Raw genomic sequence first — 23,291 nt, 5'->3', positions numbered from 1 at the left:
AGTATCGTATTTAAGATGCTTAAGCGTTAAGCATAGATAGATCTCAAAAAGCTATTTATTTCCCCCCTGTTGGCTTTGTTGTTTATATCCGCTTTTGTGTCAAAATCAAGGCCGATTGTACCGTCTCCCCCTCATTGCATTCCTTCACAGGACCTCAGAACGGTGCAACTCCCTAACTCCCTCAGTTGCTCCGTCCTCCTACCATCTACAGGCTCTTAAAAGTTTGGTGTCACCTAACAGCTACTTCTTGATTTGCCTTGCGCTCTCCCCAGCTCTTTTCAGCCCCGATGGTATCTTGCACTGTTGCCCTCGGCTCATCACCTAGGTTTCTAAGGAAAAGATTGAGCCTCTTTTTACAATAGAATTACATCTTACATAGAATTACATTGAATTTACAGCACAGAAACAGGCCATTCGGCCCAATTGGTCCGTGCCGGTGTTTATGCTCCCCACGAGCCCTCCTCCCGCCCCGCTTCATCTCACCCTATCAGCATATCCTTCTGTTCCTTTCTCCCTCATGTGTTTATCTCGCTTCCCCTTAAATGCATCTATGTTAGCTGCATGGAATTCACAGAAACAGGCCATTCGGCCCAACTGGTCTATGCCGGCGTTTATACTACACTTATGCTCTCACCCCTCTTCATCTCACCCTATCAACATATCCTTCTATTCCTTTCTCCCTCATGTGTTTATCGAGCTTCCCCTTAAATGCATCGACACTATTCACCCCAACTACTCCTTGTGGTAGTGAGTTCCACATTCTCACCACTCTCTGGATAAAGAAGTTTCTCCTGAATTCCCTATTGGATTTATTGGTGACTATCTTACATTTATGGCCCCTGGTTTTGGTCTCCCCAACAAGTGGAAAGATATTTCCCACATCAACCTTATCGAACCCCTTCAAAATTTTTAAAACCTCTATTAGGACACCCCTCAGCCTTCTCTTTTCTAGAGAAAAGACCCCCAGTCTGTTCAGCCTTTCCTGTTCAGGATATCCTCTCAGTTCTGGTATCATCCTTGTGAATCCTTTTTGCACCTTCTCCAGTGCCTCTATATCCTTTTTATGGTATGGAGACCAGAACTGTGCCCAGTCCTCCAAGTGTGGTCTAAACAAGGTTCTGTACAAGTTTAACATAACTTCTCTAATTTTATTAAATATCTGAGTGATAAAGAATATTTTGAGTGTATAATTTCTGTACCCCACTTGCTGCTGTTTGAAATGACAGTCGCTTAATTGTGTAACTGTATCACTCTAGAGATCTTTAAATAATTCTAAACTATCAATTTGTTGGAACTGCAAAGCTGAATCTTCTCAAGTAAATTACCTTTATTTACATAGAATGTTACAGCACAAAAACAGGCCATTCGGCCCAACTGGTCGACGTGGATGTTTATGCTCCACACGAGCCTCCTCCTACCCTAACCCTGTCAGAATATCCTTCTGTTCCTTTCTCCCTCGTGTGTTTATCTAGCTTTCCCTTAAATGCATCACAATTTCTTCACAGTACTCTTTTGGTATAATGTTTCGACCAATCGCACTTTTATGCTGTTATAAAGAGCCTTGGAGAAGCAGTGTTTAATGAGAGGCCCGAATCGCCAGTTGCCATAGTGTCATTGGAGGCCTGAGACTGGACATCCCCATTGTGGTTAGTTGGAGACCCAATAGCAGCTCTTAAGACTCTTAAAATCTGGGTCCCCAATGCTATTGAGCCTCTAGAAGCCAGATTCCTTGTGTTAAAGAGTTCCATCCATGGCAGGAATTACGTAGCAGCTGTCCTGAGCAGAACCTCCTTCAGTGTGAAAGGGCTCGATGCCTGAAGTTACTTAAATCATTAACAGGATTAGATGGATATAACGGGCAGGATAAGACCAACAGCTGCATGGAGCCTGTCCCCATACAGTTATAGTGCAACTGAGCATCTTGATCCCCTACAGCACCGCCTCCCCGCAGCCACCCAGCAGCCCTGTAATCTCCTGGGAGAGGCAAACCCTCAGGGGAAAACCCTAGGCCGATTCAGAGGTAAAAGGAATCTGAGAAATTCCTCTCTCAGCCCCTGTAGGTGATCAGAACAAGTTCCAGGAGAGCAGTGTGACCTTGAGGCAGGGTCCCCAATAACCCATCCACCATTTGTACGCTGTGATATCAGTCACAGGAAGGAAATTGCCCAGCTTTCTTTTGAATGTTTGTAGTGACTCTGTACTCACTGCATGAGCTCGCAACTCGTTCCAAAGGCTGATGACCCTTTGTGAAAGGAGCACCTCCTGACACCTCACCTAGTTCGGTGATTACCTACTTGATACACATGTCCCCTGGTTCTCCCTATCTATCCACATGGACACATGCTAGCTCCTTCATTGTTGTAGAGATCTCAATCAAATGTCCCCAAAGTTTACACTTTTCTAGTGAAAAAGACTTGCCCTCTAAGCCTTTAGCTCATCTGCTGCTGAAACTCTCATCCGTGCCTTTGTTATCCGCAGACTCGACTATTCCAACGCTCTCCTGGCCGGTCTCCCACATAAGGAGATATTAGGACAGGTGACCAAAAGCTTAGTCAAAGAGGTAGGTTTTAAGGAGCATCTTAAAGGAGGAAAGAGAGGTAGAGAGGAGGGAGGGAATTCCAGAGCTTAGGGCCCATACAGCCAAAGGCACGGCCACCAATGGTGGAGCGATGAAAATGGGGGATGCGCAAAAGGCCAGAATTGAAGGTCTCCCACGTTGCACCTTCTGTAAACTTGAGCTCATCCAAAACTCTGCTGCCCGTATCCTAACTCGCACCAAGTCCCGTTCACCCATCACTCCCGGTCCGACAGCGCCTCGATTTAAAAATTCTCATCTTTGTTTTCAAATCCCTCCATGGCCTCGTCCCTCCCTATCTCTGTAACCTCCTCCAGCCCTACAACCCTCCGAGATCTGGCCTTTTGCGCATCCCCCATTTTCATCGCTCCACCATAGGTGGCCGTGCCTTCGGCTGTCTAGGCCCTAAGCTCTGGAATTCCCTCCCTCCTCTCTACCTCTCACTCCTCCTTTAAGATGCTCCTTAAAACCTACCTCTTTGACTAAGCTTTTGGTCACCTGTCCTAATATCTCCTTATGTGGCTCGGTGCCAAATTTTGTTTGATAACGTGCTTGTGTAGTGCCTTGGGACGTTTTACTTCATTAAAGGCACTATATAAATGCAAGTTGTTGTTATTGTATCTTAGTGATCAAAATTGGACATAGTACTCAAGGTGTGCTCTGACTATTGCACTGTGCAGTTTTAGCATTGGCATTCTGTGACTTGGCTTATTAAGCTGCATAGTTCTGGGCTCCATTTACTATGTTGATTGCCGGTCTGCAGTGACTGGACATGCTAAGTGCCTAGTCTACTGACACCCTAGATCTCTCTCAGCTCCATCCTTATCTAATTTAACAGCGCGCATGGAGTACATAGAATCATAGAATAATTTAACAGCGCGCATGGAGTACATAGAATCATAGAATAATACAGCACAGAAGCAGGCCATTCGGCCCACTGTGCCTGTGCCGGCTCTTTGAATCTGCTTCCACTGCCCTTTCAGGCAGCACGTTACAGATCGTAACAACTCGCTGCATAAAAAAAATTCTCTTCATCTTCTCTCTGGTTCTTTTGCCAATTATCTTAAATCTGTGTCCTCTGGTTACTGACCCTCCTTCCAGTGGAAACAGTTTCTCCCTATCTACTCTATCAAAACCCCTCATAATTTTGAACACCTCTATTAAATCTCCCCATAACCTTCTCTGCTCTAAGGAGAACAATCCCAGCTTCTCCAGTCTCTCCACATAACTGAATTCCCTCATCCCTGGCACCATTCTAGTAAATCTCCTCTGCACCCTCTCCATGGCCTTGACATAATTTCTAAAATCCTTTTGTAAGACACTCATTTCTCCTTTCTTCCTTTACACTTACCAATATTGAATTTAATTTTCCTCTGGTTAGCCCACTGACTGTGTCTTTCTAATGTATTTTGTAGGTCCCATACTGCCCCCTCCCCCAGTTTGATATTGCCTGTGAATCTGATTGTTTCTGAAGTACTCACTGCAGCCAATTTCATATCAATTTGCAAATTTTACCTTGAATTTCCAACAACTTTAGCTTAAGTAATAATATTTAGTTTGGAAGTATGTTGAGGTCATTTTGGAAGTTTAAGTCCAGCACAGAAAAGTCAAGGAGGTTGCCAAGAAAATAATCTCCCCTTTCTGGAACCTCACACCTCCACAACAACAACAACTTGCATTTATATAGCGCCTTTAATGTAGTAGAACGTCCCAAGGCGCTTCACAGGAGCGATTATCAAACAAAATTTCACACGGAGCCACATAAGCAGATATTAGAACAGGTGGTCAAAGAGGTAGGTTTTAAGGAGTATCTTAAAGGAGGAGAGAAAGGTGGAGAGGTTTAGGGAGGGAATTCCAGAGCTTAGGGCCCAGGCAGCAGAAGGCACGGCCGCCAATGGCGGAGTGATGAAAATCGGGGATGCGCAGGAGGCCAAAATTGGAGGAGCGCTGAGGTCTCGGAGGGTTGTAGGGCTGGAGGAGGTTACAGAGATAGGGAGGGGCGAGGCCTCCGCATCATAGGACACAGATGCGACTGAGAAAAATGGACTTCTGTCTTTTTAGAGAACAGAATTTTGGTGTCCAGTTTACATTTTGTAGACAATCTACTCAAAAACCAGACTATCCAATTCAAATCTAGATGGGTGGCAATCGACCTGAGGAACCAAAGCAGTGGTCAACTCTGACCGCTTTGGGCCTCTTCTAGTGGCTGTTCCACAGTGATATTGGCAGAGACTTGTGGGGGAGACCAGAACTAGGGGCCATAACATAGTCACTAATAAATCCAATAGTGGATTCAGGAGAAACTTCTTTACCCAGAGAGCAGTGAGAATGTGGAACTTGCTACCACAAGGAGTAGTTGAGGCGAATAACATAGGTGCATTTAAGGGGAAGCTAGATAAACACATGAGGGAGAAAGGAATAGAAGGATATGCTGATGGGGTTAGATGAAGTAGGGTGGGAGGAGGCTCGTGTGGAGCATAAACACCGGCACAGACCAGTTGGGCCGAATGGCCTGTTTCTGTGCTGTAAATTCTATGTAATTCTCGGTAAGATTAGGGAGTGGGTCACTTGCTCTCCTCTTGGCTTGGAAATGGTTTATGATGTGGGAAAAGGAGATAAAAGGGCGCAAAAAGGGGGTTAACAAACACAACATGCAGTCTGCCCGTTGGCTTTGGTTTGAAATGTTGAAATTCATGGTTTAAGGCTCCAAAGCTGATAAGACTCCAGATAAATGCGAGTATTTCTGTGCCACCTCTGAAGAAAGAAAAGAAGGAAAATTTTTAGGGGACTCGGTGGTGAAGTTGGCCAGTAGAACGCTCTTTGACCCCTGGATCCTTTGGTTTGAATCTAGCCTTGACTGAAGGGATGGAAGTCTCTGTTGCCTTTTAGCTGTAAGGTCCTTATGTGAAATAAGGTTAGACAGTCCCAGCTCAGGTCCTAGTAGGAATGGGCTCACAGCACTAAATTAACTTAAGTAATCAAATAATAAAGAAATACTTATATTTACATGACGCACTTCACATGATGAATTAGTTTTGAAATGGAGTGACTGCTCATATGTGGGCAAATTTGGCAGCCATTTTGCACCAATAATATATTGCAAACAGCAATCGGAAAAATGGCCATTGTTTTTTGAATTGAGGTTGGTTGAGGGAGTTTAAGGCCCAGGCAGCTGAAGGCACGGCCGCCAATGGCGGAGCGACGAAAATCAGGGATGCGCAAGAGGCCAGAATTTGAGGAGTGCTAAAATATCGGAGGGTTGTAGGGCTGGAGGAGGTTACAGGGATAGGGAGGGGCGAGGCCATGGAGGGATTTGAAAACAAGGATGAGAATTTTAAAATCGAGGCATTGCCGGACCGGGAGCAAATGTAGATCAGCGAGCACAAGGGGTGATGGGTGAACGGGACTTGGTGCGAGTTAGGATATGAGCAGCAGAGTTTTGGATGAGGTCAAATTTATGGAGGGTGCAAGGTGGGAGTCCGGCCATGAGAACCTAGATTGATCATCTCATTCAGATTGGCTGTTTGACGTGAAGAAGAGCTGATATCTGATGCTGATTTCCCTGTCTAATTCTGTCTAGCTGCAGTATGACAGTATCAGCCTGAATCTCTGTGCCAGTGCAGTTAACCAAGAGGATCTTTACATTGTTACTCCCGACTGCAAACTCTACTGTCGCTCCAGCCCTGAGGAGGTGGTTACCAGGTATGCGGCAAAATGACCCAACATGGAATCTGAAGGGCAAATCCTTTGAGATTGGCCACACTCTCAGAAGTTATCTATTAACACTGATCGGTAATCTATGTTTTACAGTTCCTCAGAGAAATCTTCTAGGTGGCCGACTTTTTGCTCTGGGATATCATAACGGAAAGTTATAATCGGCGTTGAAGGGTAGTGATCAAGGAAAGCCATCATAAATCATGACTTTACAGCTAAGACCTCTGGATAATTGATTCTCAAGTTCAGTAGCCTTTCTTGAGGTGCTCATCCTGGTTCCGAGGGTCTTGTACTGTCAGAGAGGCTTGAGGTGTTGTGCAGATCCATGGACGTTCCCCAAAGAGAGGCCATTTCATGGCCCAAGTGATTGATGTTAGCTGCTCGTCCAACTGACCAGTGGTGGTGGACAATCTAGTCAGATGTTATAGAAATGATTACACCTCCCCCAGTGCCACAGTGGGTAAAGGCACTGCCTGCTGGAGCATCAAGCAATACAGACCAGTAGGTCCCATCATTTCTTGGTTGTGCTGAGTTAGGTGATCCCAGCAAGGGCTGCAGTTGGGACATTAAAATTGGCCTCAGTGCCCCTGGCCTAGGGTGAGAAAAAGATCAGCCAGGGTGCAGAGTCCTATGGCCATCCAATGACCCCGGCTAGAAAATATGTGCATGGATATGGGTTTGAGAACAGGATTGAGATGGGTTGTAATGTCCGTCACAGTCAACCAGCGATCCTGGGGAGGATGGGCTAGCAGCAGCCTGGAGTTTTTTGGTGGGACTGCTGCTCCCCCTGGCTCCACCAGAAAAAAATATTAACATTTCCTGAGTCATTTTGTCATCTCGCGGCCCCTTTAAGGCTACTCACCGCAGACCGTGCGTGACGCATACTCTGCTCATTTTATCTCAAGAATGCCTGACGTAGGACCCCAATTTGCATGTTACAAGTGGGCTCCCGCCTGAAACAAGTGGACATTCCAGCCGCCCATCTCAGGACCCTGAAGATCTCCCTGAGATTTCCTCTCTCATCTTCTGCGCCATAGCTTCTCATCGTAGGAGATATCAACCTCCATCTTAGCTTCCCTTCCCTTCTCTCCTCCGAATTCATTGCCCTCCTGTCCTTTCTAAACCTCTCCCTTCCAACAAACGCACCTACTCCTAATCATGGCCATCCCTTGGACCTCCCTACCTCTGGTGACCTCTGTATGCCTGTGGACTCAATGAAGGCCATCTCCGACCACATGCTTGTATCGCTCACCACCCACTTACCCTTCATCATCTTTACTTCCTTCTGCATCCACCCCTGGAGAAAACCCTCCCCAAGCTGCCTACAACCACACTCTCAAACTCCAAACTGCTTAGCATTTGGTCCTCTGCAGCTGTTGATTTGTTCAAGCAGTGACTTACCTTCACCTCTGGACCCAGCGGAACCATCACCATCTCCTATCCCAGTTGTTCCCCCCCTCCACCCCGTCCCGGCTCACATCTTCCACTCTATGAAGTTCAAGGGACACAAACGTGAGCATACCCAATGCACAACTGCCTTAGCCATCCACCGCCAGATCTGGCATGACCACGCCAAGCTCTACTGAGCCACGCTATCCTCGGCCAAAATGGCCCAATACTCTCAGATCACCCTGGACAGCAAAGAAAGAAGAAAGACTTGTATTTATATAGCACCTTTAATGACCTCAGGACGTCCCAAAGCACTTTACAGCCATTGAAGTGCAATCACTGTTGTAATGTAGGAAACGCAGCAGCCAATTTGCGCACAGCAAGATCCCACATACAGCAATGTGATAATGATCAGGTCATCTGATTTTAGTGATGTTAGTTGAGGGATAAATATTGGCCAAGACATCAGGGAGAACTCCCCTGCTGTTCTTCAGAATAGTGCCATAGGATCTTTTACATCCACCTGAGAGGGCAGACACAACCTTGGTTTAACGTTTCATCCGAAGGACAGCACCTCCGACAGTGCAGCACTGGACTGGGAGTGTCAGCCTAGATTTTGTGCTCAAGTCTCTAGAGTGGGACTTGAACCCATGACCTTCTGACTCAGAGGTGAGAGTGCTACCCGCTGGGCCATGGCTGACATGGCAAAGAAAACCCCAAGAACTTTGCTCTAATACCAAGGGCTTTCTTTAACATATCTCCCCTGCCCCTTCCACCCTCACCTCTAACAACAAATGCGAGGAGCTCATGGATTTTTTTCATCTCCAAGATGGAGACCATCCATTCAGCTGATTCTCTTCCTGTCCCCTTGTCCGCTAAACTAAATCTCCCCCGAGTCACAAGCCCACCCTGGCCCTGAACTCATGTCACTCTTTAGTTTCTCCCCTATCTCCTCCGTGTCCTCTTCAAGCTCATCTCATCAAAGAGACCAAACTCCTGCTCCCTCAACTCCACACCCGCTAAACTCCTAATCACCCAGCTTCCCATCCTGGCCCCGTTTTAGATGATATTCCAAATGGATCTCTCTCTCCATGAGCATTTGCCTCCCTTTCAAAACCACCGTCACCACCCAGCGAGGCCTCTTCTGTCGTCACTCTCCACCGTCACATCTCCAACCTCCTTTTGCTCTCCAAGGTCCTTGAATCTTTTCTCACCTCCCAGATCTGTGCCCACCTCTCTGCAACTCATTTTTTAAAATCACTCCAATCAGCTTTCCACCCCTTCCCCAGCATCGAAAAGTCACCAATAATCTTCTCAGTGGCTGTGGTGCATTGTCCCTGCTCACCCCCCTTGTTCCCTCTGCAGCCTTCGGCATGGTTGGCCACTCCGACCCCTCCTGATCCACAAGAAAACCCGAAAAATAAATTTAAAACTTATCTTCTGGCCCAGGGTTTGGGTCCAGGAAGATTTGGCCCAATTTCCGGCTGACACCCGTTATTTTAACTGTCTTCCCGGCCCTGTTTCCGCCATTTGGGGGAGTTAAAATCGGGACCAGTGTCTAATTTTTGTTAAGAAATCACAGCTACAGGTCAGTCAGAGTTTAATTGTTTGGTGAATCGTGGATGTTGGAAAGAGTTAGTTAGTTTCAGAGTCCAGGTCCGAGGCACCCAGAATTAACGATTTTTAATAAAAATATTGTTTTGCACCTGTACCACAGCTTTGGCTCAGTCGAGTTTAATTGCCATTGGGTGAGGGATAAGTGGAGGTTGGAATGTGCTTTTAAATGCTTTTAAGTTTCAGGCTGCAGCTAATAGTTTAAAAATTGCTTTGAATCTATAACAAAATGTGAAATCTGAATTGTGTGATGTCTGCATAATGATAACATATCCCAGTGCAGTACTGAGGGAGTGCTGCACTGTCGGAGGTGCCATCTTTTGGATGGGACATTAAACCGATGCCCCGTCTGCCCTCTCAGGTGGATGTAAAAGATCCCATGGCACTACTTTGAAGAAGAGCAGGGGAGTTCTCCCCGGTGTCCTGGCCAATATTTATCCCTCAACCAACATCACAATAAAAAAAATTATCTGGTCATTATCACATTGCTGTTTGTGGGATCTTGCTGTGCGCAAATTGGCTGCCGCATTTCCTACATTACAACAGTGACTACACTTCAAAAGTACTTCATTGGCTGTAAAGCGCTTTGGGACATCGTGAGGGTGTGAAAAGTGCAGTATAAATACAAGTCTTTCTTCATATAATGAAAAGATTGTACCTGACTTGAGTTTATCTTCACTAATCTGAAATTTGCTGCTGATTTCTGAGTTACAGGACTGGAATTCCCTGTAGTATTTCCCACTGTGGGAACACTTTGTTTTTCTTTGTATATTCAGTAGGGTGGAGGATGTGAGTGTTTTTCTCAACCAGTGTTAGCATCAGGGATTCCAGGACAGTTACAGCATGGACCAGGTAAGGGGTGATGATCCCTCTACTCTGCCCCAATGATGTGCCTTAATTCCAGCCTCACGTGAGCCCTGTTCCCTGTATTGTGCCAGATTGAATTTCACCACTTCCCACATTAGTCATAATTGTTGCGCTCCTGAATGAGATTGCCAGTTGGTGCCATACCATACCCATTACACCCACTAACAGCTGGGTGTCATACTATACCCATTACACCCACTAACAGCTGGGTGTCATACTATACCCATTACACCCACTAACAGCTGGGTGCCATACTATGCCCATTACACCCACTAACAGCTGGGTGTCATACTATACCCATTACACCCACTAACAGCTGGGTGTCATACTATACCCATTACACCCACTAACAGCTGGGTGCCATACTATACCCATTACACCCACTAACAGCTGGGTGCCATACTATGCCCATTACACTCACTAACAGCTGGGTGTCATACTATGCCCATTACACTCACTAACAGCTGGGTGTCATACTATGCCCATTACACCCACTAACAGCTGGGTGTCATACTATGCCCATTACACCCACTAACAGCTGGGTGCCATACTATACCCATTACACCCACTAACAGCTGGGTGTCATACTATGCCCATTACACCCACTAACAGCTGGGTGTCATACTATACCCATTACACCCACTAACAGCTGGGTGCCATACTATGCCCATTACACCCACTAACAGCTGGGTGCCATACTATGCCCATTACACTCACTAACAGCTGGGTGTCATACTATGCCCATTACACCCACTAACAGCTGGGTGTCATACTATGCCCATTACACTCACTAACAGCTGGGTGTCATACTATGCCCATTACACCCACTAACAGCTGGGTGCCATACTATGCCCATTACACCCACTAACAGCTGGGTGCCATACTATGCCCATTACACTCACTAACAGCTGGGTGTCATACTATGCCCATTACACCCACTAACAGCTGGGTGTCATACTATGCCCATTACACCCACTAACAGCTGGGTGTCATACTATGCCCATTACACCCACTAACAGCTGGGTGCCATACTATGCCCATTACACCCACTAACAGCTGGGTGCCATACTATGCCCATTACACCCACTAACAGCTGGGTGCCATACTATGCCTATTACACCCACTAACAGCTGGGTGCCATACTATACCCATTACACCCACTAACAGCTGGGTGCCATACTATGCCCATTACACCCACTAACAGCTGGGTGCCATACTATACCCATTACACCCACTAACAGCTGGGTGCCATACCATACCCATTACACCCACTAACAGCTGGGTGCCATACCATACCTATTACACCCACTAACAGCTGGGTGCCATACTATGCCCATTACACCCACTAACAGCTGGGTGTCATACTATGCCCATTACACCCACTAACAGCTGGGTGCCATACTATGCCCATTACACCCACTAACAGCTGGGTGCCATACTATGCCCATTACACCCACTAACAGCTGGGTGCCATACCATACCCATTACACCCACTAACAGCTGGGTGCCATACTATGCCCATTACACCCACTAACAGCTGGGTGCCATACTATGCCCATTACACTCACTAACAGCTGGGTGCCATACTATGCCTATTACACCCACTAACAGCTGGGTGCCATACTATGCCCATTACACCCACTAACAGCTGGGTGCCATACTATGCCTATTACACCCACTAACAGCTGGGTGCCATACTATGCCTATTACACCCACTAACAGCTGGGTGCCATACTATGCCCATTACACTCACTAACAGCTGGGTGCCATACTATGCCTATTACACCCACTAACAGCTGGGTGCCATACTATGCCCATTACACTCACTAACAGCTGGGTGCCATACTATGCCTATTACACCCACTAACAGCTGGGTGCCATACTATGCCCATTACACCCACTAACAGCTGGGTGTCATACTATGCCCATTACACCCACTAACAGCTGGGTGCCATACTATACCCATTACACCCACTAACAGCTGGGTGCCATACTATGCCCATTACACTCACTAACAGCTGTGTGCCATACTATGCCCATTACACTCACTAACAGCTGGGTGCCATACTATGCCCATTACACTCACTAACAGCTGGGTGCCATACTATGCCCATTACACCCACTAACAGCTGGGTGCCATACTATGCCCATTACTCTCACTAACAGCTGGGTGCCATACTATGCCCATTACACTCACTAACAGCTGGGTGCCATACTATGCCCATTACACCCACTAACAGCTGGGTGCCATACTATGCCCATTACACCCACTAACAACTGGGTGCCATACCATGCCCATTACACTCACTAACAGCTGGGTGCCATACCATACCCATTACACCCACTAACAGCTGGGTGCCATACTATACCCATTACACCCACTAACAACTGGGTGCCATACCATACCCATTACACCCACTAACAGCTGGATTGAGAATGGCCAAACTAGTTTCTTGTGGGAACCTGACATCTGGCAGAGAGAAAGGCCTTCAATCTCCCCAGCGTGACTGGATTTCAGTGCTGGTCCCAGATGTGAATGCACGGTCTACATCTCCACTGTGGCGTCAGCTGCCTTTCCCCCAACTCCAGTTTCCAGTAGTATTGCTGTGTTCTGTTGGTGTATTCTGACCTTCCTTTGGTCATTGTCATGCAGTGGAGCTCAGCAAATGACCAAACACAGTAACTTCAAAATTGATTAAGCGAGAGGGCAAAACTGTGACAGATGGAGTTCAATGTGGGGAAATGTGAGGTCATCCACTTTGGACCTAAGAAAGATAGATCAGGGTATTTTTTAAATGGTGAGAAGCTCGGAACTGTGGAGGAGCAGAGAGATTTAGGGGTCCAAATACAGAAATCACTAAAAGCTAGTGGACAGATACAAAAAATAATTATAAAGGCTAATGGAATGGTTGGCCTTTATCTCGAGGGAGCTGGAATACAAAGGAAGACCCCATTTAGAGATACTGTGATTAGTTCTGGGCACCGCACCTCAGGAAGGATATATTGGAGGGGGTGCAGCACAGAGTTACCAGAACGATACTGGGGCTAAAAGGGTTAAATTACGAGGACAGGTTGCATAGACTAGGCTTGTATTCCCTCGAGTATAGAAGGTTAAGGGGTGATCTAATTGAGGTGTTTAAGATGATTAAAGGATTTGATAGGGTAGATGGAGAGAAACGATTGCCTCTGGTGGGGGGAGTCCAGAACAAGGGGGCATAAACTCTGAGTGTTTGTTTGGCTCATTTGGTAACGCCCTTGCCTCAGTCAGCAGACTGCGATCGAGCCTCACCTGAGCACGTAATCTAGGTGACGAACTGCTGGGGTCGGAGGTGACGTTGTTTCGATGAGATGTCTGACCCGAGGCCCATTTGTCTGTCTGGACGGTTAAAGCTGTCATGGTTTGATTGAAAAAAAGAGCAGTGATCTCCCCATGACCCTGCTCAGTTAACAAACACCTCCCATCAGTTACTCATTGAACTTTTTGCTGTTAGTGGGCTCTTGCTGTGTACAGAATGGCTGTCGAGTTTCTCTACTTAACTGCTTCAAAGTAATTCATTGTATGTGAAATAGGAACAGGAGTAGGCCATTCAGCCCCTCGAGCCTGTTCTGCCATTCAATTAGATCATGGCTGGACTGTATCTTAACTCTATGTACCCACCTTGGTTTCATAACCCTTAATACCCTTGCCTAACAGAAATGCTTTGAGACTGAAAAGTGTGCCATGATGCAGTTTTTTATAATGGATCTTCATCTATCCAGAGTGTGCTTACAAACTCATGCCAGGAAATAGAGATACAGACTGGCAGGGAATAAAGGTACAGGGTGACAGGGGGTAGGGAGAGACACCAACTGGTAGGGAATAGAGAACAACGCAGACGACCAGGGAATATAAGGGTAAATGCCCCAATCCCACACTCCCAGGGGAGCGCAGCACATAAAGGAAGGATTTAGGGCGACGACACCATCCCACAATTCTCAGCCCTTAACTCCCTTCATGTGCAGCCCCCCCACTGGGAGCACGGTACCAGGAAATGTATCCTACGGACCACCGGGGAATAGAGACAGACAGACAGACAGACAGACTGCTGGCAAATGGAGAGAGACACAGGCCGCCAGGGAATTAAAAACAGACTGTCAGGGAATAGAGACAGACAGACAGATAGACTGACTGACTACTTGTAAATAGAGAGAGAGAGAGAGACACAGGCCACTGGGGAATAGAGAACAGACTGTCAGGGAATAGAGACAGACAGACAGATATACAGACAGACTGCTAGCAAATAGAGAGAGAAGCACACAGGCCGCCAGGGAATAGAGAACAGACTGTCAGGGAATAGAGACAGACAGACAGATAGACAGATAGACTGATTGACTACTTGTAAATAGAGAGAGAGAGACACACAGGCCACTGGGGAATAGAGAACAGACTGTCAGGGAATAGAGACAGACAGACTGTTAGCAAATAGAGAGAGAAGCATACAGGCTACCAGGGAATAGAGAACATACTATCAGGGAATAAAGACAGACAGACAGATAGACTGACTGACTACTTGTAAATAGAGAGAGAGACACAGGCCACCGGGGAACAGAGAACAGACTGTCAGGGAATAGAATGAGAGAGAGAGCGAGGCAGACAGACAGGCTGCTATAACACCAAGCCCTCACTGCCTGTATCATCCCCGGATCTTCCAATTATCAGCCAGTTTTTACTTTATTTTTGATTGAAATAAATGAAAACAAAGCAAATTTGTCTCCCTTTTTCACACACTGTTGTGTGCTCTGCTCATCACCTTCATCAGCACGATTATGATGTCACGATTTCCTCATTGCCACCTGCACCATCAGCCTGACCAGCCCCAGCTGTCTGCAGCCCAGCACCTTTCCACACGGAGACCAGAATATAGAATGCACCGAGAGTGAGACAAGTATTGTTGGGAGAGGATTATCAGGGCTGGGGTTGCCACTCACAGCTCGGTAAATGTTAGCAGCCAGGATCAGTCCTGGTCATCCTTCAGAACAACTCAAAGGTAATTTCTGGCTTCAAGTCACCATCACTTTATTAAGGACGTCAAGGCCTTGGAGAGAGTGCAGAGGAGTCTTACCCGGAATGGTACCAGGAATGAGTGAATTCAGAGACTGGAGAAGCTGGGATTGTTCTCCTTAGAGCAGAGAAGGTTAAGGGGAGATTTAATAGAGGTGTTCAAAATTATGAGGGGTTTTGATAGAGTAGATAGGGAGAAACTGCTTCCACTGGCAGAAGGGTCGGCAACCAGAGGACACAGATTTAAGATAATTGGCAAAAAAGCCAAGGGGGGAGATGAGGAGAATTTCTTTTACGCAGCGAGTTGTTCTGATCTGGAATGCACTGCCTGAAAGGGCGGTGGAAGCAAATTCAGTAGTGACTTTCAAAAGGGAATTGGATAAATACTTGAAAAGGATAAACTTACAGGGCTATGGGGACTAATTGGATAGCTCTTTTAGAGAGCTGGCACAGGCAAGATGGGCCAAATGGCCTCCTTCTGTGCTGTATGATTATGATTCTATTGTCCTACTGTGTTAGAAGTGTCAAAAGGTGAATTAGTTGCTTCTTCCAATGGCTCAGCTGGTTGAGGCAGTGACTGTCTAAGGCACACAGACCAGGCTGGTTCCAGATCTAATGCCTGGTCTGTGCTCCGGGTTTAATGCCCGGTCCGTGCTCCGGGTTTAATGCCCGGTCCGTGCTCCGAGTATAGTCACTACAGTTGACCGTCATGCCCCTGAATCAGGGATGGTTTCCTGCTCCTGATTGCTATCCACTGACCCCCTACTGGAATGTGGCGAATCTGGACATCAGATGAGAGGATCAGGGATGGTTGTGATGCTTCCCCCCATGGTTGAATGGCCTGCTGACACTCATTGTGTAGAAGTTTTACATGAAGATGGCCACGTGAGTGGGCTACTGCTGGGCGTCTGGTGCCTGTGGAGCTGTGCACCAGCATAAGTCAAATCCTCAGGAGGGCAGGGAGAAAAGGAATGAAGCTAGGGACAAAGTAATGCAATTCTGTTCCCCTTACTATGTTTCTATTAATATGGATTATTGAGTGTTAAATTAGGCTGGGTAGCGCCCGTTTTTCAGGTGCTACGTGGCCTCCTAAGGCCCCAAAATGGCTGGCAGGAGGTGCTTCCAATGGAATTGTTCTCCTTAGAGCAGAGAGCAGGCCTGACAAACCTGATTGAATTTTTTGAAGAGGTGACTAAAGTAGTGGACAGGGGAATGTCAATGGATGTTATTCATATGGACTTCCAGAAGGCATTTGATAAGGTCCCACATAAGAGACTGTTAGCTCAGATAGAAGCCCATGGAATCGAGGGAAAAGTACGGACTTGGTTAGGAAGTTGGCTGAGCGAAAGGCGACAGAGAGTAGGGATAATGGGTAGGTACTCACATTGGCAGGATGTGACTAGTGGAGTCCCGCAGGGATCTGTCTTGGGGCCTCAATTATTCACAATATTTATTAACGACTTAGATGAAGGCATAGAAAGTCTCATATCTAAGTTTGCCGATGACACAAAGATTGGTCCAGCAATTTTATTTTAAATTCACAAGCTTTCGGAGGCTTCCTCCTTCCTCAGGTGAACGTTTGTTGGAAAATTTTCCAACCAACGTTCACCTGAGGAAGGAGGAAGCCTCCGAAAGCTTGTGAATTTAAAATAAAATTGCTGGACTATAACTTGGTGTTGTAAAATTGTTTACAATTGTCAACCCCAGTCCATCACCGGCATCTCCACAACAAAGATTGGTGGCATTGTAAGCAGTGTAGATGAAAACATAAAATTACAAAGCGATATTGATAGATTAGGTGAATGGGCAAAACTGTGGCAAATGGAATTCAATGTAGACAAATGTGAGGTCATCCACTTTGGATCAAAAAAGGATAGAACAGGGTACTTTCTAAATGGTAAAAAGTTAAAAACAGTGGATGTCCAAAGGGACTCAGGGGTTCAGGTACATAGATCATTGAAGTGTCATGAACAGGTGCAGAAAATAATCAATAAGGCTAATGGAATGCTGGCCTTTATATCTAGAGGACTAGAGTACAAGGGGGCAGAAGTTATGCTGCAGCTATACAAAACCCTGGTTAGACCGCACCTGGAGTACTGTGAGCAGTTCTGGGCACCGCACCTTCGGAAGGACATATTGGCCTTGGAGGGAGTGCAGCGTAGGTTTACTAGAATGATACCCGGACTTCAAGGGTTAAGTTACGAGGAGAGATTACACAAATTGGGGTTGTATTCTCTAGAGTTTCAAAGGTTAAGGGGTGATCTGATCGAAGTTTATAAGATATTAAGGGGAACGGATAGGGTGGATAGAGAGAAACTATTTCCGCTGGTTGGGGATTCTAGGAGTAGGGGGCACAGTCTAAAAATTAGAGCCAGACCTTTCAGGAGTGAGATTAGAAAACATTTCTACACACAAAGGGTGGTAGAAGTTTGGAACTCTCTTCCGCAAACGGCAATTGAAACTAGCTCAATTGCTAAATTTAAATCTGAGATGGATAGCTTTTTGGCAACCAAAGGTATTAAGGGATATGGGCCAAAGGCAGGTATATGGAGTTAGATCACAGATCAGCCATGATCTTATCAAATGGCAGAGCAGGCACGAGGGGCTGAATGGCCTACTCCTGTTCCTATGTTCCTTTACGGATAAGGGGAGACTAGAGGCATAGAGTACAAAAGCAAGGAAGTTATGCTAAACCTTTATAAATCACTGGTTAGGCCTCAGCTGGAGTGGGCACCACACTTCAGGAAGGATGTCAAGGCCTTGGAGAGGGTGCAGAGGAGATTTACCAGAATGGTTCCAGGGATGAGGGACTTCAGTTATGTGGAGAAAATAGAGAAGCTGGGATTGTTCTCCTTAGAGCAAAGAAGGTTATGGGGAGATTATGGGGTGTTCAAAATTATGAAGGGTTTTGATAGAGTAAATAAGGAGAAACTGTTTCCACTGGCAGGAGGGTCGGTAACCAGAGGACACGGATTTAAGAAAATTGCCAAAAAATCCAAGGGTGAAGGAAGAGAATTTTTTTTAGCGAGTTGTTCTGATCTGGAATGCGCTGCCTGAACGGGCGGTGGAAGCAGATTCAACAGTAACCTTCAAAAGGGAATTTGATAAATACTTGAAAAGGAAATATTTGCAGGCCGATGGGGAAAGAGCAGGGGGAGTGGGACTAATTGGATAGCTCTTTCAAAGAGCCGGCACAGGCACGATGGGCTGAATGGCCTCCTGCGCTGTATGATTCTATAGCAGTGCGCCGCTTGCTAAATCGGGTAAGGACAAGCCAGAGGCATCCTTTTCCCACTCCTGGATCAGGCATTGGCCCTTTGCAAATGTGAATGGTTTTCTCCGAGGCAAAGAGCGCCAGCACTGGGAAAACCAACCCTAAAGATCCCATTAGTTAAAAAGAAAGCTAAATACTTACCACAGTCACCACGGCAATTGCCACCACTCCCGGTCCTGTGATCCCTGACCTCCGACCTCCAGGCCCTGGCCTTGACCCCCGATTTCCCTCCTCCCTGACCACCGATCGTGATCTCACTGACGCCCAATGACTCCATCTTTGGCCCCCAATATCCCCATAGACCCCGTTGTCACCCCGATCCCCCGCGATCCCACCCGACCACTTAGCTGTGCGGACATCTCTCCCCCCCCCCTCCCCCCCACAGTGCCACCTTCAGTGTAATGAGGTCCGAGGCCCAATATCCAGGGCTCCTCAGACCTCACCATTCGTCCCCTGTGCGGGGGGAAGGGTCCAAAAATGGGCAATCCTGAATTTAACCCCCATTATTCCTGTACATGCATTGAATCCTGGAGCAAACTAACTGAGGCTAGTTCGAACTGGGAGAAATATTTCAGTCTTTGGTACTTTTTAACAATGGAAGTTGCGGCCTCTTTCTTTGCCCTGTTCTGGCTCACGGCTATACACCGAGCTGCTCATCAGCCTACTCCCCTTAGGCCAGGTGGCCATTAGGACAGGAACGAGCCTCCACAGAAGGACTTGCTGTCTCTGCTCAGCGTCTTCCAACCAACACCACTCAAATCAGGAGCTGACCCACCCACGAGGGGGAAAGGAAGGGTATCCAAAGCGAGACCTCCCTGGGTGACGAAAGATAGAGAGATTAAAGTAAAACAGAAAAAGGAGACTTATAAATGGCAGGTTGATAATTCAGTAGAGATCTAAGCTGAATTAGAGAGCGCAGAGGAGAACTGAAAAAGGAAATAAGAGGGGCAAAGAGAGTGTATCAGAAAAGATTAGTGGGCAATCTAAAAGGGAACACTAGTCTTTTATAAACATACAAATAGTAAAACGATAGTCAAAGCAAGGGTGGGGCCAATTAAGGACCAAAAAGGAGATCTTCTTGTGGAGGCTGAGGTGCTAAATGAGTATTTTGCATCTGTCTTCACTAGAGAAGAGGATGCTGCCAAAGTCACAGTACAGGAGGAACGGGAGGAGAAATTGGATAGGATAAAAATAGATAAAGAGAAGGTACTTAAAAGGTTGACAGTGCTCAAAGTAGAAACGTTACCCAGTCCGGATGGAATGCATCCTAAGTTACTGAGGGACGTAAGGGTGGAAATAGCGGAGTCTTTGGCCACAATCTATCAATCCTCCTCGGCTATGGGAGTGGTGCCAGAGGACTGGAGGATTGCAAATGTTACACCCCTGTTCAAAAAAATGGGAAAAGGATAAACCCAGAAATTACAGACCAGTCAGCCTAACGTCGGTGGTGGGAAAACCTTTAGAGACAATAATCCGTGACAAAATTAATTGGCACTTGGAAAAGCATGGGTTAATCAATGACAACCAACACGGATTTGTTAAAGGAAAATCGTGTTTGACTAACTTGATTGAGTTCTTTGATGAAGTAACGGAGAGGGTTGATGAGGGTAGTGCGGTTGATGTTGTGTTTATGGACTTTCAAAAGGCTTTTGATGAAGTACCACATAATAGACTTGTTAGCAAAATTGAAACCCATGAGATTAAAGAGACAGTGGCAGCGTGGATACAAAATTGGCTGAGAGACGGAAAGCAGAGAGTAATGGTGAATGGTTGTTTTGCAGACTGGAGGGAAGTATACAGTGGTGTTCCCCAGGGGTCAGTATTAGGACCACTGCTCTTTTTGATCTATATTAATGACATGAACTTGGGTATTGGAGACATAATTTCCAAGTTTGCAGATGATACGAAACTCGGAAAAGTAGACGACAATGAGGAGGATAGTAACAGACTTCAGGAGGATATAGACAGACTGGTGAAATGGGCAAACACATGGCAGATGGAATTTAATGCAGAGATGCATTTTGGAAAGAAGAATGAGGAGAGGCAATATAAATTAAATGGTACAATTTTAAAGAAGGTGCAGGAACAGGTGGTTTACGTACAGAAATCTTTGAAGGTGGCAGGACAAGTTGAGAAGGCTGTTAAAAAAAGCACATGGGATCCTGGGCTTTATTAATAGAGGCATAGAGTACAAAAACAAGGAAGTTATGTTAAACCTTTATAAAACACTGGTTAGGCCTCAGCTGGCGTATTGTGTTCGATTCTGGGCACCGCACTTTAGGAAGGATGTCAAGGCCTTGGAGAGGGTGCAGAGGAGATTTACTAGAATGGTACCAGGGATGAGGGACTTCAGTTATGTGGAGAGACTGGAGAAGCTGGGGTTGTTCTCCTTAGAACAGAGAAGGTTAAGGGGAGATTTAATAGAGGTGTTCAAAATCATGAAGGGTTTTGATAGAGTAAATAATGAGAAACTATTTCCACTGGCAACAGAGTCGATAACCAGAGGACACAGATTTAAGGTAATTGGCAAAAGAGCGAGAGATGAGATGAGGCGATATGTTTTTATGTGAGTTATGATGATCTGGAATGCGCTGCCTGAAAGGGCGGTGGAAGCAGATTCAATAGTAACTCTCAAAAGGGAATTGTTTGAAGGAAAAAATGGGAGAGCTATGGGGAAAGAACAGGGGAGTGAGACTAATTGGAGAGCTCTTTCAAAGAGCCGGCACAGGCACAATGGGCCGAATGGCCTCCTTCTGTGCTATAAGATTCTATGACTGGACTGAGGCTGGTGGGGGAATTGACCCTATCTCCATGCACCCTGTGGCACTCAGGTTGCCAACTCTGATTGCACGTATTCCTGGAGGAAGAGCTCCCACCGCCCTGCCCAGCCAAACAGCTTTTTTTCCCTAGCTCCAATTTTTTTTATTTGTCGCTATGACATTTCTCCTGAGTGCCGCTCACAGCCGCCTCCAGGAGATTAACCCATAATTCCTGGAGACTCCAGGTCAATCCTGGAGGGTTGGCAACCCTAGCTCTGGCTGCTGTGGCGATCCACACATGCTCACTTTCCAGTAGAGGGTACCAGATAACGATGGAGAGTGGAAATCCAGCCTGATTTTACCCCTCCCTAGCCTATGGTACTGAGGCTAATTGTGGTGCCTTTGCTGCCACTTTCTCTAAAGATCAGAGAATTGAGCACCTCGCTGGCGATTAAAGCTGGGAGCTCGCTGGGACGTACGGCTGAGCACCACACCAGGTGTCCTCTTTACCCATTAGGGCATTGGGGGAGCTACAGATAACGTTTTATGTTATTAAGTATATAAGATCCTCTGCTTCACCAATAGATTGAAAGAGAATTGTATATTGAAGTTTGCAGATGACATTACATTGGGAGGCACAGTAGATAGAGGCATGGAGTACAAAAGCAAGGAAGTTATGCTAAACCTTTATAAATCACTGGTTAGGCCTCAGCTGGAGTATTGTGTCCAATTCTGGGCACCACACTTTAGGAAGGATGTCAAGGCCTTAGAGAGGGTGCAGAGGAGATGGTACCGGGGATGAGGGACTTCAGTTATGTGGATAGACTGGAGAAGCTGAGATTGTTCTCCTTAGAGCAGAGAAGGTTATGGGGAGATTTAATAGAGGTGTTCAAAATTATGAGGGGTGTTGATAGAGCAGGTTAGGGGAATTTGTTTCCAGTGGTAGAACAATCGGTAACCAGAGGACACTGATTTAAAATAATTGGCAAAGAAGCCTGGAGGGAGATGAGGAGATTTTTTTTTTTACGCAGTGAGTTGTTAGGATCTATATTACAAAGTTGCAAAGAAGTTATGTTAAACTTGTATAGAACCTTGGTTAGACCACACTTGGAGTATTGTGCACAGTTCTGGTCTCCATATTATAGAGAGGGTGCAAAAAAGATTCACAAGGATAATACCAGAATTGAGAGGATATCCTTATCAGAAAGGCTGAACAGGCTGGGACTCTTTTTCTAGAAAAGAGAAGGCTGCGGGGTGACCTGATAGAGGTCTTTAAGATAATGATAGGGTAAACGTAGAGAAAATGTTTCCACTTGTCGGGGAGCCCAAAACTGGAGGTCATAAATATAAGATAGTCACTAATAAATCCAATAGGGAATTCAGGAGAAACTTCTTTACTCAGAGAGTGGTGAGAATGTGGAACTTGCTACCACATGGAGTAGTTGAGGCAAATAGCATAGATAGACACATGAGGGAGAAAGGAGTAGCAGGGTATCCTGATAGGCTTAGATGAAGTAGAGAGGGAGGAGGCTCGTGTGGAGCATAAACGTCGGCATAGACCGGTTGGGCCAAATGGCCTGTTTCTATGCCGTAGTTTCGATGTAATTCGATCTGGAATGCGCTGCCTGAAAGGGAGGTGGAAGGAAATTCAATAGTAACTTTCAAAAGGGAATTGGATAAATACTTTAAAAGGAAAAATTTGCAAGGCTATGGGGCAAGAGGAGGGGAGTGGAACTAATTGGTAGCTCTTTCAGAGAGCTGGCACATGCACAATGGGCCGAATGGCCGCCTTCTGTGCTGTATGATTCTATGACTCTATGAAGTAGTGCAGATGGGAGTAAGAAGTTAGAAAGGGACATAGATAGATTCAGTGAGTGGGCCAAAATATGGGGAATTGTGAGGTCATCCACTTTGGACCCAAGAAAGACAAATTGGAGTATTTTCTTAATGTTGAGAAATCAGGAACTGTAGTGGAGCAAAGGAATTTGGTTGCCCATCTACACAAATCACTAAAAGCTAGTGCACGGGTACAAAGGCTAATGGAATGTTGGCCTTTAT

At 46.2% G+C, this 23,291-nt stretch overlaps 1 protein-coding gene across 2 annotated transcripts in view; it reads left to right on the top strand.

The window, feature by feature from the left end:
- The window catches only part of LOC137305738 (myosin phosphatase Rho-interacting protein-like), a 242,455-nt gene that overhangs the window by 24,643 nt on the left and 194,521 nt on the right, over window positions 1–23,291 (top strand). The window lies entirely within an intron of this gene.

The sequence above is a fragment of the Heptranchias perlo genome, chromosome 40 (genome assembly GCF_035084215.1).
Source record: "Heptranchias perlo isolate sHepPer1 chromosome 40, sHepPer1.hap1, whole genome shotgun sequence".
In the NCBI taxonomy this organism is placed as follows: domain Eukaryota; kingdom Metazoa; phylum Chordata; class Chondrichthyes; order Hexanchiformes; family Hexanchidae; genus Heptranchias; species Heptranchias perlo.
This window is presented reverse-complemented; position numbering and strand designations above follow the sequence as displayed.